A 19,890-nucleotide genomic window follows, 5' to 3' on the forward strand; every position below is an offset into this window, starting at 1 on the left:
CCTACCCTTTCACTCCGCATCTCACTCCATGGCTGAGGTGCCCTTGAGCAAGGCCCCTAACCCCACACTGCTCCAGGGACTGTAACCAATACTCTGTACTCAAAAAATAACCATAAGTCGCTTTGGATAAAAGGCGTCTCTCCAAGTGTAATGTAAATGTAAAATGTAAATATACCAAGGCCAACATGGTTCCCAGGGCATTGGTTCTTTGGTAGAGGCAGTGACACTGTCTGGGCAGGCATTTCTAGTCAGCCATCTAGAACAGGGGTGCTCAGACTTTATCAACATGTGAGCTACTTATTGAAATGAGTGTGTGAAAATTATCTACTCGGGGTTCGGGGGTTTGTCCCCCGAGAAAATTTGAAAATACAGCTGTTAGAAATGCAATTTTAACACAATATGAGAATGTATTTGTATGAATAGACATCAATAATGAAACGTGAATCAGCGATGAATAACAACCTCACGTTATTTAGACCTACTGTATATTACGCCTGTTTTTGATCACAAAGGGAGACCATACTGTAGCATCAAGTTTATGATAAATGTATTTTTCATAAATAAACATAATTTGTGTGCCCTCTTGGTTTCTGGGCAGATTTATGTAATCCCCTTTTCACTTTAATATGAGTGCAGAGCGATTTTCTCCATGCTCAATGCGGGAGTTGCATCTTGCCTGCACTTCTCAGAGCATTGTAAAAAAAAAAAAAAGCAGGGGATTGCCGGTGTTTGGACGGTTTTCTTCTCTGGCTGTTTCTTCTGAGCGGTGACGCTGCCTGTAGCCTACTAACTGAACATATAGCGCATGGTATCTGCAAACGTCTCGTGCAGTCCTATTTTTTGTGCTCCGATGTTATGACTTATGAAGAGTTTGTTGAGTTTGGCGCTTGACGGTTATCCTCCTTATCTGAAAACGTCGTTGTGTTTATGGTATTTACAGTCAGATTCTGGGTATCAGGGAACTTCTATTTTTTTTTTAAATGTCCTACGATCGACTGGTCTACCGCGATCGACGTATTGAGCACCCCTGATCTAGAATAACTAGGAATGCAAATGATTAATCGACTTACGATTAATTGTTGATCAAGAGGTTGTTCGATCAAAATGTATTAATCGCGATTAATCGCTAGAGACTGATGAGTAGTTCTAAGGACTGTCCTATTCAAATGCATGGTGCGCATTTATCTATTAAATCGCCATTGCAACTTTCTAGAGTTCTTGAGGGTCTTTTGGAAATGTGTACTTGAAACTGTGATTATGCCAAGCCCAATGGTGTAAGTTGTTACAGTTTGAATTATGAGAAAAACGATCTATCAAGACAGACAAATGTCACTGGCAAGCAGCATTTTACTGTAGGGGTTAAGCTTGCTAGGTTAACTTAGCGTGCTAACTAGCGAAATCACAAACATAGTGATTTAAAATTACAGATCACAGTTTGAAATGACTAACACCCTGTCAGATATCAAGACTGGTATTAGCTGAACAGGGCATGGTAATATATGACCATGCATGAAGAGGAAGCACCATCTGTTCAATTTCAGGTGAATCAATAGCGTTTAGTGTTGTCATTGCTCCATTCATTCTCAATGGAGACTGTTAGCTTATTAGCTCTCCTTATAGAGACACAGGAAATGTTTTTTTTTTTACAGTTCAGAATCGAACTTTGTTGACATTACTTTCCATTATAGACAACACACTACCCAAAATACCGTATTTTGAAGCTTGTTAAAATAAAATGTTTGTGGTTAATCATGCTGGAAGCTGACACACCCCTTTATACAGACAAGTCCTGAGAGCATGCTCACGTTTGGAACCCAACGTTGTCCGTCATATCTCATGCCAGGAGACATAGAGTGCATCTTAATATGGGACCTTGCCTCCTCCACTTGCCTCCTCCACTCGCTTCTCGTCATGATGACATCACTGACAACAGCATTTTATTTCAATATCTTGCAAAAGCTCCATTGTAGTCTTTTTCTCGTTTGCAATTGGGATGGTGAATGAAAAACAATCCCTAAAAAGTTGTTGTGGCTAGGCTGACAGCTGGGAAACTTTATCGTTTTCTCCACGGAGGAGGGGCCAGGAGGCGGGGCGAGGAGACAAGCACAAGTGGAGGAGGCAAGGTCACATATTGGGATGCTCCCATAGTGGGGGCGTGGGGCTATCTGCTTTGAGTTCACTCCTGGGTGAAACCAACCAATGCCCCTCTAAAGGTGGCATGGAGATGCCATAGAAAACATGTCTGCTTTCTTTTCCTAATGCATAATTACTTGAATATATAAAATATAACATAATACAATAAAATGTAATATGGGCCTAATAATCATAATATAATTATCATAATATAATTTAATATAACTATATATGATATATACTTTTTGAACTCAGTGTTTTATTTAGCTGATATTTTTAAAGGCCCTATGAAATTCAGGTGAAAAACGCCACTTATCAATTAATCGAAAGTCGATCGATGGGACAATCAACTAAGCTTAATGATTAATGAATTACTCGATAATTTGTATCCCTAAGAATAGTACCGAAACGTCGTTTATTAAAGAAAGAACAGCGAAATGGTCAGTGTGCGGGAGTTTCTTTAAACTATCCCTAAGAATAACCTATTCCGTTTTGTGCTGAGTAACTGCACCTTTGAGACAAAGTATCCACCATCATCCCCAAATTACGCTACCACACCTCCTAACTTTCTGTTCAAGTCTTCAAGTGTTATCGTCTAAACTTTTGGGATAGTAAAGGCCATTGCACACCAACCGCGAATTTTCGCAGTGATTTTTCGCTGAACAAGTTCTATTTTTAGAACTCTATATTTGCTATGCCGGCTTGCATACTGGAGGCGTATTTTCGCTGCAACAAAGCGACACAAAAAAATATTCCCACAGCAGCCGATTTTTCAAACGCAACAAAATGTGTCAACCAATCACATGAATGAATTCAGTCACGTCACAATAAATTCCTGTCACAATAGACGCAGCATTACTAAATAAGGCCTGTTTTTAATTACTGTAGGCTATGTATCCACTCCTTTTATGACCGTAAAACAACAACTACTGCGTTGCAGTGGGATATCCTGCTTGTGAAAAAGGGCATAGAATGCATGCCCATCAGTAAAACAGGTGTTGGACTATTAACAGACGAGAAATAAAAGGACATAAAAGGTCTGACATGTCGTGCTATTAAACTTTAAACGTGTCAAGATGAAACGGCATCTCGACTCCCGGGATATCATGATGTGAAAACCCCTAGTAAATAGTCCTGTGGCCAATAGCCCAGGACAATAGAAATAATTGGAAACGTGGTCCACGAATGCCTTGGGAGCTTTGAGTGGCCCAAGGCTATCAAGGTAAAAAGCCAATGGTCTTGTTTCGATGACCAACACAATGCATGCTCACGCTTTCTTAAAACGGACAGACCCCATCAAAACTAGCCTAATGCATGTCTAGCCGATCAAGATCACCTCGTCTTGGTCATCTGACTAAATTGAATAGCACGCCGCTCTTGCATCGTGCATAGAAATCCAGCGATCTCAGACTACAAATGGGTCTCAACACCAACTAAGGTTGCCACCTCTGTCTGAAAACAATTCTGGACATTTCAAACTAAATCGACCTTTTGCTTGTATGCAATGGTATCCTTCAATCATTGTCCAGGAAAGCAGACCTATATAGGCCTATTTTTTTTCCTGGACAGGTCATTAAATTCCTGGACAACCTGGACAGGTGGCAACACACCAACATCCTCATCCTATTGGATGAAGTGGGCGTTTGCCTCAGAACAAATCTGATGTTGTCAATGTCAACCGCTCCGTATTGTCAATGTTGCCACGGACTTCTGTTGTTGGGTCAACATTTACCAGAGAAAGCATTTCCTCTGTTGCAGAAAAGAAACTGCTACATGTGTCGGATGAGCGTGGAGGAGCATGATGTGTGTTGCATTGAAGCTGCATCTTTTCAGGAGCACGCACACCCTTTATGTGTTTGACTGATAGACAAAAGACAAAAAATGTTTGTGCACTTCAAATTGTTTGTGTACTAAAAGGTACACTGTGCAGGAAATTGTCAAAAAAGGTACTGCAACTATGCTGCTCATTGAAACTGGGTTGCCTATTGCCAAATTTGATCTTTTCATGAAAGTTTACCAAGTAATAACTTAAACTAATATTTTCAAGTATGGACCAAGTACAATCATTTTTGCAGCTAAAAATGGCTATTTCTGGAAATTCAAAATGGCAGACCATGGAAAAGATCCCCCTTTTCATGTATGAAAAGTGCAATTTCTCCAGTCATAATGAATAGTTAGAATTTGATGGTGGTGGAACGAATTCATGAAAAAGGTAACATTAGTGAATGAGTAGCATGAATTCTGGAAATAAACAGCTAAAAATCTCACAGTGTACCTTTAATGGTATCTTTTGTTATAGGCCTGACCTAATCTTGTTGTGTAATGAAATGGTTGGCCTGATTCATATTCGCTTCTGAGCAAAAGCAAGTTGTGTTACAGTAGCATCTCAAATGGCCTATCAGTTTGCAAACGGCAGGAAAATGTCTCGCCAGCCAGGCCAATATCTAATGTGTGGGTATACCAAGCAAAACTTTTGGATTGAAGCTAACGAACTCGTCCGTGCTGCTGCTATCCATTTGTCACAGAATTCACCGGTGCGATTTTTTGAACGTTTTGATGTCACAGGGTCGCAAAATTGGGTCACACCGCGTTTTATTAGCAAAATCGAATCGCATCCGGTATGCAAACACCTTAAAAACATTAAACAAATTAAAAAGTGTTCATGATATCAGAAGAAACTTTTAATTATTTCATTAGAATTCAAGCCAATGAGGGAACTCACTCATGTATATGAAGATACACCCAACTTATTGTGAGTAGCGCAGTGAAGTAAATGTAAAAACATAAAATGACATAAATGTAAAACATTATATATACATAATATAACAGAATGGCCATTACAATAACCAGCCATTAACATTTCTTTCACCCATTAACCTCAATCAAGATATTGTAAAAAGACATGCAACTTTATCTCCACATTCCATAAGAACTAAATAAGAGGGAAAAGAGCTGATATAACTTGCAGTATTGGCAATGACCACAAAGGGCACAATTTCAGAACAAGTGAAGGTTTATTTACGATTGACAGACGTCTTCATGAAACAACCACTCTTTGATAAACTTTAAAATTGTGTAAACGCTTGTGTTGCATTTTTTTTTACTGTAGTAGGCCATTTTATGGAGTCAGGAAACAGCAAAACAAAACAAAATGTCAGAAGTGAATACGTTGTTCTAATGTGTTTCACATTGTAAGAACTACACACATTAGGGTAGGTACATTTCCTTCTCGGTTTCAAATTGCTATACCAACAGCTAACAGCTGACAGCTTACCAACAGCTTAACAGCTCTCACTGAAAATGCAGATTTTTAGTACCTAGCCCCATGCACTAACCAGATGTCTTAACTGACTTCTTCCTGGACTTTGAAGGACCCTTACTTTTGCCTCTTTTTACCTCCCCCTCAAATTCCTTCACGTTAGATTCAGTTGTTACTAAGAGTTTCACTTCTTTCTTGTTCTCACTTCCCTCATCATTGCTTGGCTTTTTCATCTCTCTCGCCATGAACTCACCCTTTTCAAACTTTGTCCCATTTCGGTTTCTTTCAACATCCCCCTCCATCCACATGCCCTCATCCTTAAAATGTCTCTCTACCCTCTCCCAGGCCTTTGACTGCACCTCCACTCTCCTTTCGTCCATCAACTTATTTTCTTCCTCCTTGGCTAGAATGTTTCTTACTTCAGCGAGTGCCATCTTGGCAATTTTTTTCGCCTCTACGCGCTCGTGGATGATTGTCAGTTGCATTTTCAGAGCCTCTCTCAATCTTGTTCCCACGTCTTTGGCCAGAGCGTGGTCTGGAGGATTCAAGGAACCAAAGTATAATTGAAAATTATGACACACAAAATGAATTTATGCGTTTTTACCCTCAAAAACTATTAATACAATTCAAACATTTGCAACTAGGGGTGCAACGGTACAGTAAGCCCACTGTTCGGTTCAGCTCTCAGTTTAGTCAGACAGCATTTCACACAGAACATTTATGATCAGTTGTGTTTTGCAAGCATGATAATGTAACAGGATAGTTCAATAACATGACCTGAAATGCATTCCTCAGAGGCAGGGCAAAGAAAGCTAAAAACAGATGATCGAGAGGATAAACGGCAAGCTTACAAAAAAAGCACATTTCAACTGCTCTCCAAATTGAAAGTGAGCTCGTAGGTGACTAGTTGAAGAGAGAATTACAGGGCAATTCTACGTCAAAACGCACAATTCCCTGGATTTTGGCTCATTTTTCACGCACCGTACATTTCCATGCCAACTGAAACAACTTTCAGCATTCAACTTCTAACCATTTTGGAGAGGTTGTGAACACATTGTATACAGAGTGCTCTTAACCATTTACAGAGTTTGTAAATTGTATTCAAAAAGTTAAATTTGGAGTCTGGTGTAGACAGTAGTGTAGGCTCCTTTTGTACCAAAGTCTGTGTGCCTTTAAAGGAACAGTTCACCGCATTTTCTCAAGAACACCTTCAATTCCTTATATTTATTATCTGAACTGAGTTGTTCAGCTATCGTGGGCTCTCACAGTCATGCCGGGTAAATAGACATGTCAACTGCCCCATGGTAAGCTAACTTGCTCAGCTCTGGCTCATGATTGTTGTGGTAGTTTTTAAGATGACTACAACCATGTGCAACAGTTAAAGGCCTACATCTGACTTTAAAGCTAGGTTTCTAAGAATCTTAAGTTTGAACACCTGACCTGTAACAGTTGGCATCAAAAAGTACCTACAGTGCATCCGGAAAGTTGCAGAAATCTTTTTTTCACATGGTCATAATGGGGTATTTATGTTACATTTTGAGGACAGAGATTAATTGCATACAATTTGGAATAAGGCTGTAACGTAATAAAATACGGAAAAAGTGAAGCGCTGTGAATACTTTCCGGATGCACTATATATATGTGAAAAATCAGGCAAATTGATGAGGGTCACCTGGGGAAGGTGGGTGACTTGACATGGAATGACCAAATATTTGGTTTCTTCAGTGAATGGTTCAGCGCTCTGGTAGTCTCAAGGCTAGTTCTAATATGATTTTCTACACAGACTACATACACAATGCCTGTTATGCTGGGCGTTCAAATGCAACTAAACAAAACGCTGCACCCCTAGTTTTAGATGTTTAGTAACTGTCAGTTAGTACTGCTATGATCCTATGGAACTATTAAGGGATATGGGATAGAATGGCAAGGCCACCAACAAACCTCTCTCTGGGTTTCCTGGGTGCATAAGAGACCTTGTTTCACAACAGGGTCCAGTAACTAGTCTCAGGATCTATTGCAACTGATAACAAACGTAGAATGGCTTCATGTTACTGGTTACTGACTGACTGCTACTGACTACTGTTACTAAACAGTCACTACTGTAACCATATCTTAAAAAGGGTCTTGAAACTGGAAGGTTGCAGGTTTGAATTCCACATCACGGCTGAAGAGCCATTGGCTAAGGCAGTGTTTCTCAACAGGGGTGCCATGGGCCCCCCTCAGGGGTGCCACGGAAACGTGGCTGATAAATTATGTAATAAAATACACATTCGTCTAAATTGATAAGTTAATGCTAGTCAGTGAAATCTTTCATCTGCCATTTATGCACAATAAAGTAAATATATGTCGCCCCAGTCAGCTGCAACTTCGAACGCAGGTCGTGGGACGTCTCCAAATGTGTTACTTTTCTAAGCTTTTGTGGTATCGGATGCGATGCCGATGCGATGCCAGTGTTGGTTTGGGGTGCCTTGAAATTTTTCATGAATTGAAAGGGTGCCTCGCCTAAAAAAAGGTTGAGAAACACTGGACTAAGGCACCCAACCTCACACTGCAACTGCAACCCATGTACCCAAATAAATACGTAGCTTTGGATAAAAGTGCTAGTCACAGGGAAATGTAATGTCATGTAATGGACACCCGAGTCTATGTGGAGCGGGTGAGAGCGGGGCATAACTTAAAAGGTCCTTTTTACTTTTCACCTCAGAATTTGGAATGTAGGTCAGCCTGATGTGTTAATAAATAGAAAAAAGCATGCCAAGAAGAGCTTTCTGACACCTTAACCACGACTGCGGGACATTATATACATTCCGAACAGGTTATTCCAGTTGCATAACTTTATTGTTAATTAAATATACATCATTAGGCCAAATAAAACACTCGAAAAAAGCAAACGTTTCATCAGGAGTTGCAAAACCCAACCAGCTTCTACAACATGCAGCTAACAACCAAGCAAACCTTAACACAATCTCAAGCTTCAATGAGTCAAGTCATTAAAACACCACAGGGTATGCAGAAGAATTACCTGGTTTGCCATGTTTCTTGACTAAGTCTCCTGGCTCATCTAATGTCAAAAAAAATAATAATAATTGAACCAGATCACTTTGACCAGAACACTAAAAAGGTGATACCTTGAATGTGCAAAGACTTAATTAGGCCCTTTTCAATCACAGCCCTAACGGTTTAGGGTGTTCACGGAAAGACAAATGTGTTCACAACTATTTTTTACAAAAGCTACATTAAATTTACATTAACCTTTTGAAACCGTTTTAACCTCATTGCGGTCATCAAAATAGCTTCAGAAGAGCTTATAATATTGCATTATAATGCTATACGAGTGTAGTTCTGGGCACACCCAGTTGTAAATGTTTGCCCCACCCATACCATTTATTCATACATTATGAACTACAGTTAGGGCAAAATTATTACCAAAATTATCTTATCCCTGGATAGTTTATTGTTACACATAAGTTTTTAGGAAACTCTGCCCTTTAAAAAAATAATTAAATTTTACTTTATTAAATTAAATTTACTTTATTAAATTAAAATGCTTGCGCGAATGCAAGGTAAGATAGTGCATGTATAAACTTTTAGTAATGATGTGAGACCTATTTCTGATATATTGCCAACAGGGCACCTCATACTTAAGTAGTACTTAAGCCTCAGTATTACTTGAGGGTTTTTTTGGGAAACGCAGCCCAGAGTAACAGAAACCCATTGATGGTCAATTTCATTGACACAGAAATCAGTAGATATTCCATTTAGGTGAGCTAATCATTTTGACCTGAACTGTATGACTGCTTCTAGTGCCTTGCTCCACAGAATGGTTAACATAAAATATGCATTACTCAAAAAAAAAGTTTTCAGAAGGTGTGGCTTCATCACTTATCCGTCCTTTCCACCAAACTGTTCTGTTGTTCATCTCATAAAGAATCAATATATGGTAATTCGACAATACAGTTGACAGGTGACTCCTCAATGCAAGCACTCTTCTTAGTTCAATAAAAGAATCTTTACTTGGTTTACATTTTACTCAAGTAAAAGTACCTCCCTAAAAAGTTGACCGAGCAAAAGTGAAAAAAAAAACTTCTTAAAAATGTAATTTGAGAAAGAAAAAAAAAAATCACTGTTACTTTCAGTCAGGTTTCCTCTCAAGAAACGAAATTTTCTCCAGTATCACCAGTGTGACCTCTGTTCGTCTTGCCTATCTATCATTTGCCTAGCTACCAGACCTATAACGCTCTGCAAGTGTTGGTCTGACAACATGTCATCAAATCAGGTCCACTCTTTCCCCTGCCTTATGGTGAAATTAATTAATATAAGTGAGCCCTATCATCGTGCGGGCGTGTTGAATACGGCTGATGTTTACAAACAATTTTCTGTCTTGTGATTGAAAAGCTGATCTGTTTACAAAAAAACTGATTGGCTGATTCGCTGGTCACATGACTAATTAGCCATCATGTCACATTATCGCCCTTGCATATGGAGCATGCGCAACTGCTTCGAAAACACACTCAACAGCAGACACTTCTTCTGTCTGTCTCCGTTCAGAGAGTACTGTTAATTAGCTAGTTGGGTCGTAACCTAACATGTGGGCAGTCATGGGTGAGCGGTTAGGGCGTCGAACCGGCAACCTCTGGGATGCAAGTCTGACTCCCGACCCGCCAGGTTGGTGGGGGGAGTAATCAACCAGTGCTCTCCCCCATCCTCGTCCATGACTGAGGTACCCTGAGCATGGTACCGTCCCACCGCACTGCTCCCCATGGGGCGCCACTGAGGGCTGCCCCCTTGCACGGGTGAGGCATAAATGCAATTTTGTTGTGTGCAGTGTTCACTTGTGTGCTGTGGAGTGCTGTGTCACAATGACAATGGGAGTTGGAGTTTCCCAATGGGCTTTCACTTTCACTTCACTTTCATGTTTAGCTAACTTGCTACAGCCAAAGAGGTAATTTTACAAGTTTGATTCACAAAGCAACCAATAATGTCACTTGTGCGAAATATGCATACAGTACAGCATGACACTATTCCAACTGCAAGTTTAAGTTACAAATAAAAGTGCTAAGCAATTGCTAACGCTAATCACTAATAATGCTAATTGCTGATAAGCAGCTGTCTAACTGGCTCATGTTATTTGGTGACAGGATGGTGCTGCCAGAATGAAGAAAAAGTCAACACAAATAACATGATTACTACCAAACCACCGATTACATCTCGTTTTATTTACAAGGTGATGAAAATACCCAAACTACCCCCGCCACAATTGAACCTAGAAACAATCTTGGCAGCATACTTTAGTTCCTCAATATGTCATCCTGAAGTCACATGACCAACTCAGATATGCGTAACCTCGTATCTCGCCGTTTACAACAGCTCAAATCAGCATCGTATGCGAATCCTTACGAGGGCTCTGGCGTCTTCAAACCATTCCCCACGTGTACTCATTAAGGCTGTAACAATATTGCATCGAACCGAGGGATCGCGGTACGCAGACCCACGAACCCCTATCGCGAACCTTCCTCACAGAATCGTGATGCGCCCTTTCAAAGTTGTTACCCCGCCTCAGAATAGAAAACAGCAGGATACAGGCAAATGTTTCCATATGCGCAAGTAGAAAAGGGGCGCACATGTGCGAGTAACACTTTCAGTCACCCCTCTCTCTTATAAAATGTTCCATCCAACCAGCACGTGCATTTATTGTTATCCATTGCCTGAGCAACCTCCGCGAGACGAAAAACTTGCGCAAACGTCGGAAGGTAAAGCATAGAAATGAACAACAGACCAAGGCTTTATCAAACGTGTGAAGATTTTTTTGATCCATGCATGCGCCGATGTATTTTGAGTGGAGATAGACGTTGAGCGGAGAGAGAGAGACAAAGAGCGCGATAGAGCGAGATGCTCCGCCTGCCCAAATCCATACTCGAGCCTGAAATCGCTATACGCTCTAATGAGGGACTGTCTGAAGTCGGGCGAACGTTGCGGTCGATGTGGATATTAGGCAGCATTATTTCTTCCCCCCCATTGACCGCCTGCCTAGCGAAAACATGCTCCATTTCAGCCTCTGCATCCATTCCCGCTCTTGACAAAATGTCAAATCTCTAAACCAAACAAAGGACAACGTGCGTGTTGCATAGTGAGACCATAACTGAGGTTCATTTTGAGTTTTGTTTGTAAGCGTGCGCGCTGCTGCACGATCAAAAAAGTTACAAAAATATGAATCATCAAAATTAAGTGTTGCATTTCTGTAAGTAACTTATGAGCGAAGCTCACTTTACTGCAAATCAAATCTACCCTTGGGTACCAATAAAGTAATCTAATCTAATCTAATCTAATCTAATACAACATGTTTCCTGACAAAATATGACCAGTGTTGTTTTCAGTTAATGTTTGGATATGAATTGGATAATGTTTGATAATGTGAGACAGCTGTTAGACTATAGGCTACCTACTGGAACCTGACCCTTCTCTCTCGGTCTCTGTCTGTCAAACACGGTCAGCATCTCAGCATGATATGATCTACCTGTAAGCCTATTAATAATAAGCATATTCTTCCTTGGTGAATTAATATCCCTTATTTCTCTGTGTTGTGCTTTGATGTCAACATCTTGGGAACAGGTTGCAGTGGTAAATCTGCAACATCATTTAGTAGACCTACAAAATTAATGTAGACAGGTAAATGCAAAAAGAACGCATAGGCCTACATATGTATGTAATTTATTTTCTAACTTTTTCCCCTTTTCTAAAAAAAAAAAAAATCGTGGGGCATATCGAACCGTGGGCCATATATCATGAGTGATTCGATATAGACACACATCAGTGTAAACTAGGCTTTATTTTTCAAGTAGGAGTATTGAAACGCTTAACTTTCATTCGCTCCAAAAAGAGGCTAATTCTAATTTCAAATATCTAACTTTGCTTGACTGACTCTGCCATGGGATTTTGGGCAGCATCACAGACGTGCAGCATGAAATTGATAAGATTTATTTATATCAGATTAGAATAGACCACGATTAAAGATCATATTTCTATACTTAAAACAACTTTTGAAACGGGATGGTGACCGACTTAAATGGGCAAATGAGGCACCCTAACCGCAACCCACTGCAGGTGGTCCAGAATGCAGCGGCACATTTGGTATTCCCTCAACCCAAAAGGACCAATGTTACTTCTCTATTTATTGAGCCATCTTGACTCCCCGGATCAAGCACATGGCCTTGACCCTTGCCTACAAAACGGCCTCCAGCTTATCTGCCAGCGAGCTACACTCCAACACAAACCATCTGGCCGTGCTGCCTGCGCAATCCCAGGGAAGCCTTTTCTGTCATTGTCCCTCAGTGGTGAAACAAGCTCCCAGAGGCAGCAAGACCAGGGTCAACTCTCTCAACCATCAAGAAGCAAGTTAAGACTATTTCGAGACTATTTACTTAAGGCTGTGTTCAAAAAAAATAAAAAAAATAAAATAAAAAAAAAAAAAATAAAAAATAAAAAAAAATAAAAAATAAAAAAAAAAAATCGATCCACGATCCAATATCGATTCACGTCTGAAAAATCCGATATCGATCCAAAACTTTGTGGATCGATCTTTTTTTGTGGAGGACCATCCCTATATTCTCAACCGCGTCGGGAGCGCTCTTCAACATACACAGAATGCACAAATACGCGGGGGCTTTTCCTGACCGTAGTGGCAGTTTTTACTTTCAACTATTCATGGATTTATGTTATGCATAGTGCAACCTTCCCGCGGCCCGCCAGGAGCTACATTACATTACACAGCTCTCGGAAATGCCTGCAGTTGCGTTGCACAGCATTGTTGTTATTTCGTCAAACAAACCATTGTATACGCTGGTTTCATTTTTGAAACCTAAAAGTGCCGTCGCTTCTTCTTTTAATAACAGTGAAGGAAGACGAGTTACTTTGAGTTGGGATGGAGTGACTACTTATAATGGTATAAGACAGTAGCTTAGATGATTTGTAGGCTGTTGAAATTACGAGAAGTTATTATCCCCGTCTTCTAACTTGAACTTCGAATGCGAGGATGGCAAGGGAGACGAAAGGGTGCTTTTCACATCCACACACGCGTGCACGTGCATGCACCCATACAGATAAACGGTGGGAAAGGATCAAATTACTGAGATTGGGATAGGCCTACGTTAACTGCTTCTGAATGTAGGCCATTTATTTTTGTGCGTCGAAGCGATTTTTTTAGTGCCCATCTCCACGATTGACTGAGAAATCTCCACAGCTCAGAGCAGCGTTAGATTTCAGCTATATCTCTTCTCAGCGTTATAGATTTCCAGTGAGACATCCACTAATCATGTCCCATTACACAAACAATCGATAATCTATCTACAATCCCAAACTTTTGCATAAAACACTGTCACTTTCCCACCATCAACACTCAACATCCACCCACCCACCACAGAGGGAAGCGCACTGACCTGTCTCGCCTGACCTGTCAATCAAACGGTCTGCGTGCGCGTGTTCTATTTTTTCTATATGCTATGCTGTGGTTTCGTCTGTAGCAGTGTTACTGAGAGATTATGTTGGCGGTTTATGGTATTTAAGTTTGATAGTTATTTATATTAATTAGGTTATTTAGGTTCATCATAAACATAGTCTGTTTAATGTCATGGTGTAAGGTATGATATTGCCACAGTATTACTATTTTATTTAGGCCTACCACCTCTCTTTCTCATACCAAGTTTCCCACCTCTCCATCATACCAAGGTAGGCCTATTTCATGTTTGTATTGGCTGCTGAGGCTGATCTAGGCCTATATGTTTTTATAGGCCACTTACAGTACAGTTTGACATTTCATATAGCCTAATTCTATGCAGAATTACATTACACACTCACTACACTCATATGATGCTTTTTTTAGTTGTTAAAAGATTCATAAATGGGTTTAAGTGACAATCCAACAATACAATAGATCGATATCGAATCGAATCGGGTCGAATTGTGGATCGAATCGAATCGTGGCCTTCTGGATCGAAATCTAATCGATCCAGGAAATTTGGATCGATTCCCAGCCCTATATTTACTGCACTAACGCCTAAGCAGACCCAGTCCCAGGTTACACTCTAAGGCATGGTGTGTGGGTGGGTGTTCTCTACTGAATCCTGTGTTAATGTACTATTTAAAAAAAACTAACTAGCCCCACTTGGCATCTGTACTTATTGTTCTGTATATTCACTGTGCGCTTTATCTGCAAATGCTATGATTAGGTCCTTGGTTATAAGTCACTTAGTATAAAAGCCTCTGCCAAATGTAATGTAATGCAATACTGTGCCCTAAGCTTTTTATGTTATAAAAGAATATCAACTACAAATGTCAACATGAGTCTGACAGTGCAGGGAGAAAACTGTTAGGACAGTCCAATTTCACTGTGCCACCTCATATCCATGTGGAACAAACTCTGGTCTATGGTTTTAACATTTGCCTTTAGCAAATTCTGTTAATTTTGTTACAAATACCCATTTGCTGTGATATTGTAGCTTGTAGACAGAGCTACCACCACAAATAACCCCCAAATAGATTGTGTGACAATCTCAAACAATGTTACCTCAATGAGCTTGAATGTTTTACTTCAGGCCATGACTTCCTAATTGCAATTATAACGGAAAACCCACACGAAAAACTCCTGCTTGAAAAACTTGCTATGGGGTCTCTATAAAAAAAATTAAAATATATATTTTTTTAAAACCATCAGTTTCCCCATACAAAATCCGTACGAACACATAGCATAGTGAAGCATACCTACCTGATCATGATTATAAACAACTAATCCTATTGATGCCAACTTGTGCATAGATCAAAGGTAACCGTTTCAAGGATTAAGAGACATAACAGGCAGATCGTTTGAACTGAGCCTAAAAAGCCTCATCTGTTGCTAAACAAAATGATTTTACATTTTACTTTCAATGACGATGGAAAATATTGTGGAAAGGAAAAAAAAAAGAGCACAACCTTGTACTTCACCTCTTTTGAGGAAATTGTCTCTGTATATGACTAGATGCTTAGGCAATTTCAAGCAATACAGTCCTGTACCAACAGCTTAAAAAATATAAACATCAAAAAAGTTTTCACTGATTTTGAAGGCCTAAGATTACACATGTCTTTTGGCCCTGAACCCCTTCCGTCTGTGACGTGCCAGCAACATCATCCACCGACGCCTCAGCCTCTTCATCATCTAGGGTCTCAAAGGGAGTCATTACATCATAAAGGAAGGTGAAGAAGGCTTGAAACCAATCAGAGCTTTCCTCGGCTAAAATATCGAAGACCTCCTCGAGGGAGTCTGAGTTTTCGTTGCTGCCATCTTTGGTCAGCCCTATGCACATACATACATGCATACAAAGACACACAGACAGACAGACAGAAAGATAAGGCAGGAGAGAAGTATAGGTAAATGACAGAAAGAAGAGAAACAATAGGAGAAGCAGAAAAAATAGGGTGGACTTTTTTTAAAGCAAAGATGTGTAATGTGTTTATACAAGACGGGGTCAATGGGCCCAATAATAAAAGAATAGGAACAAAGGGAGCATGCAATGTATGGCCATCAATCCCTTCATTTTTATACATTTCTATGTGCACTTATCACCCAGTGAGCAGACAGAACGTCTTGTGATTGGCTGAACAGGTGTCCGAGAACAGGACACCCATGATGTCATGCGGGCGTGCAGGCGCCTAATTTAGACACTGACAATATTTATAAACCCTATAGAAATCCTGCGGATGATATACCCTCAGCATTCCAAACCAAGGTTTTGTGCCCGACTAAGTTAGACGCACGCACCCACGCATGACAGACGCGTCTAAGTTGGTTGCTGGATTTTTCACGATGCAGTTAGCACACCTGGCCGCCATTATCCCGTAGCCTTTAAGGCTTAACAGGCGTTTTTAAATAGCCTATTCCAAATGGAAGATAAGTGGAATAACGGCCCTTTTTTTCTACCGAGACAGCAAGGCTACAAGCCAATCTCCTGCAGCAAGATCATCTGCGAGGCTCGCTGCCAACTTTAAATGGATAAATGAACAAAACCTCAATGCAATCAAAATCTCTGATGACTAAAAAAAATCATGGCCTAACGAGGAATAACCCACGAATCACAGGATTACTGAAATAAAAAAATGTAGCAAAGTGACCTGCCTGCAACATTGTTGCAAGAAAGGTAGGAAGTGGTCCCTATAGCAACGAACGAAGCACAGTGGTTAATCGACCCTCACGAAGCCCTAGATCAACAAATCAATAAATAAATACATAAATGCTGGCAACCGGGTGATAAGCGGAATAACTGCCTTCGAGGTGTCCCGATATCAAGGGAAAAAATGGCTGCGTCGTCGGGCTGTTAGAACGCTTCACCTCGTCCATTATTTCCCTTCATATCGTGACACCTCGTCGGCCATTATTCCTTACTTTAAGGTCAAGACAAGTTTTTGCAATTGGGCCCTTATTCATGTAAACTACTGTTATTAAGCCATGGTGATAGTGCATCATTTGGAGCACTCCCGATGATATTTGATTTGGTGATATTGGGCGATATCCACGAAGCGCCATTCATCCAGGCAAGTAAATGCTGGCACTATTTTTTTTTTTTTAATCCATATGATACGGTCAAACTAATAACTTGTCATGAGGACAACCCTTAGCATATAGCACAGATGTTTCAAACAAAAATTCATGAAGTCATCTGTCCATGACAGTGCTGATAATTGCATACTCATGAACGGCGTGACGTTTTCCATGTGCGTCACGCCCATTTGTGGGGGAAAACAACCCATACAAGTCAATTGGTGATGTTGGGGTTTAATAAACGAAAGATAAGGACCTGTAGACTAGCGTTGGTCACGCGCAACATGTGTTGCCGGCTGTCCAAATAATAGAGCCAAACAGCCGTGGCTGAAGCATGGACTGTGTTCATTTAGACAAGCCAATGTAGCATGTAAGTTGATGAGACATTTGGTTTGTTTTCACCCATAAAGGGGCGTAACGCACATTTACGAGCCAAGTACCCGGACGGCCGTTCATGAGTATGGGCAAGTAAATGCAGGCGTTACTTTTTCAATATTAATTAAGATATGGTAGCACTAATAACATGTAGGTAGTGTTTTTGTGTATGAACCATCAGGTATGCAGTTAAAACAATTTTTTGTGCGTTTCCAGAAAGCCTGGGCTCATGACATCATCAAGAAACGGCAGTGCTGCCATTCATTCATCCAGCTAGACTAGCAAAATGTTCTCCCCACATAGCACAGATGTTTCAAACCAAAAACATAGACTACACGTTAGTGTTCATTTATCATAGTTAATACATTAACAATATTTAGTGTCTGCATTTACTTGCCCAGACAAATGGCGTTTCATGAAGATCTCCCAACATCACCAAACCAATATCTTTAAGACTGCTCCAAATGACACAAAACTAGTAAGGGCGAGTAGAAAACATTATTTTACACTATAACTAAGGGCCCGATTACAAAAACTGGCCTTGCCCTTTAACACTCCATTTTTGTCTTTTTCCAGATCCCATCAGAATCAGGTTTCTTGGTCAAATATACTTGCTTCAGTTGTTTTCTATTAAAAAGGGGCAAAAAGAAAGTGCAAAAAATCTAATAAAAAATAGTAATGATGACAAAGTAGTGTAAAAAGAAAATTGTGGAAAGATAACTGGACAGTTTGTGATGTCAGATGGTGGTGACCAACTAAGTCATTGTTTAGGGGAGAGGCGGCAGTAGGAAATCAGCTATTCTTGCTTATTTAATCACTAAAGCTTTACTGTAGTGACCATTCAGCTGATCTAGCAGTAAACAAATTTAATTTTTTAAAAAATGAAACATTGTAAGCTAGGGGTGGGGAACCTATGGCCTGTGGGCCACTTACGGCCCATGAGGCGTCTTATCCAGCCCAACATTTTTATATTGTGCCGTTTCGCATGAAATATGACACATTTTGTAAAGCAATATTACAAATTACATTTGCAATGGGGTGGGCAATACTTTACTTTAAATCTCGATTCCGATGTTTTTATCTTTTATCTTTTTTATCACGAATCAGGCATTTTATATGTTTACATTAAATTAATTGCTAATTACAAAACACACTGATGACGCCCTCATAAAGTGCACAATTGAGATACAATAATGTAAAGAATAAAAGTGAAGACAACAACCCTAAGTAAGTAGACATCACTCTTATACTGATAGTAAACGTCCTCACTGCAAGACGATGTAAACGATTTCTCCACTTTGGCTAGATTCGAGACGATCTTGTACTCGCTTTCATGCTTCACGATTTAATATAGTCTTATTATATGGTTGTGACGTCATCTGTCGAATGCTCCATTCATTTCAACGGGGCTCCCCAACGTTCGGACGTCTGTTATTTTTCGATAACGGACGGGTTGGTCTATAACAGACCGCTGTCAATGGCAACAAGACTTTTCACTGCTAAAGCGACTTTTCAACAAGACTCTAATCAGCTGCTGTGATAGACAGCACCCGTTGTCCTGGCTACCGCTGTCAATGGCAACAAGACGTTCACTGCTAAAGCCACTGGCTTGTATACAAGTCAGTGGCTAAAGCGAATGTTTCATATCACTCCGCAGGGGGTCCGGTCTTTTGTCACTCTAATCAGCTGCTGTGATAGACAACACCTGTTGTCCTGGCTAGCCTACCTAGCTGTTGCCTAGCGGTGTTCCACAACGGTACTGTTTTGTTTTGCGCAGCAACAATCTTAACATTAAATAGGTGTAAAGAAATGTCCCCGCATGTGTGAATCATTTAAGTATATCCATATAATAAGCGGGTTAACTTTCGGCGAGTCGGTCGCTTTGTGGAATAGCAGCACTTCAGAGAGAACAAGACCCCTCCGCTCCGCGTCGGGGTCTAAAGATTCTCTCTGTCGTGCTGCTATTCCACGGTAGCGACCTTCTCGCCGAACGTTAACCCTTACATATCGCCCACCCCTAATTTGCAATAAAATGAAGTTGTGTTTTCAGGGGACCTTGTGATGGTTGGGTGTGTTGCAAAGTTGGCCACTTTCAATAAATGTCGAAAGTGCGGGGGGGAAATCCTCCTTTGTGTTCATAGTACAGCCCTTGGAGGACTTAATAACATTTGAAGAGGCCCCTCCAATGGAAAAAAACGACCCATTATCCACCCATATTTTAAGCATGGCAAAACCAGATCTATAAATTATCCTGCAATACTATCACTATGTGCGTGTGCGCACCCTCACGTGAACCCCGGACAATTGACACCGTATGGCAGCATGGTGTGTGAATGAGGGAAGGTGCATGTATGTGTTTGTGCATTTTCAAAGTGTTTTGAGTCAACTTAATAGTTGTGATACTGCACTGTATAAATACATGTTGTAATTAGGAGTGGGCAAACATGAAAATCTTTAATCGCATTAACTCAATGACTTTCTGTGATTAATCGCGATTAATCGCATAGCGCGCGAAACCCAAAAATAATAATAATAAATCATAAATAAAATAAATAAT

The 19,890-nt window shown here is 40.3% G+C and overlaps 1 protein-coding gene across 4 annotated transcripts in view; it reads right to left on the reverse strand.

Moving 5' to 3' along the window:
- asph (aspartate beta-hydroxylase) overlaps positions 1 to 19,890 on the reverse strand; it is a 64,415-nt gene that overhangs the window by 21,721 nt on the left and 22,804 nt on the right. The window lies entirely within an intron of this gene.

This window comes from Engraulis encrasicolus, chromosome 16 (genome assembly GCF_034702125.1).
Source record: "Engraulis encrasicolus isolate BLACKSEA-1 chromosome 16, IST_EnEncr_1.0, whole genome shotgun sequence".
Classification (NCBI taxonomy): Eukaryota; Metazoa; Chordata; class Actinopteri; order Clupeiformes; family Engraulidae; genus Engraulis; species Engraulis encrasicolus.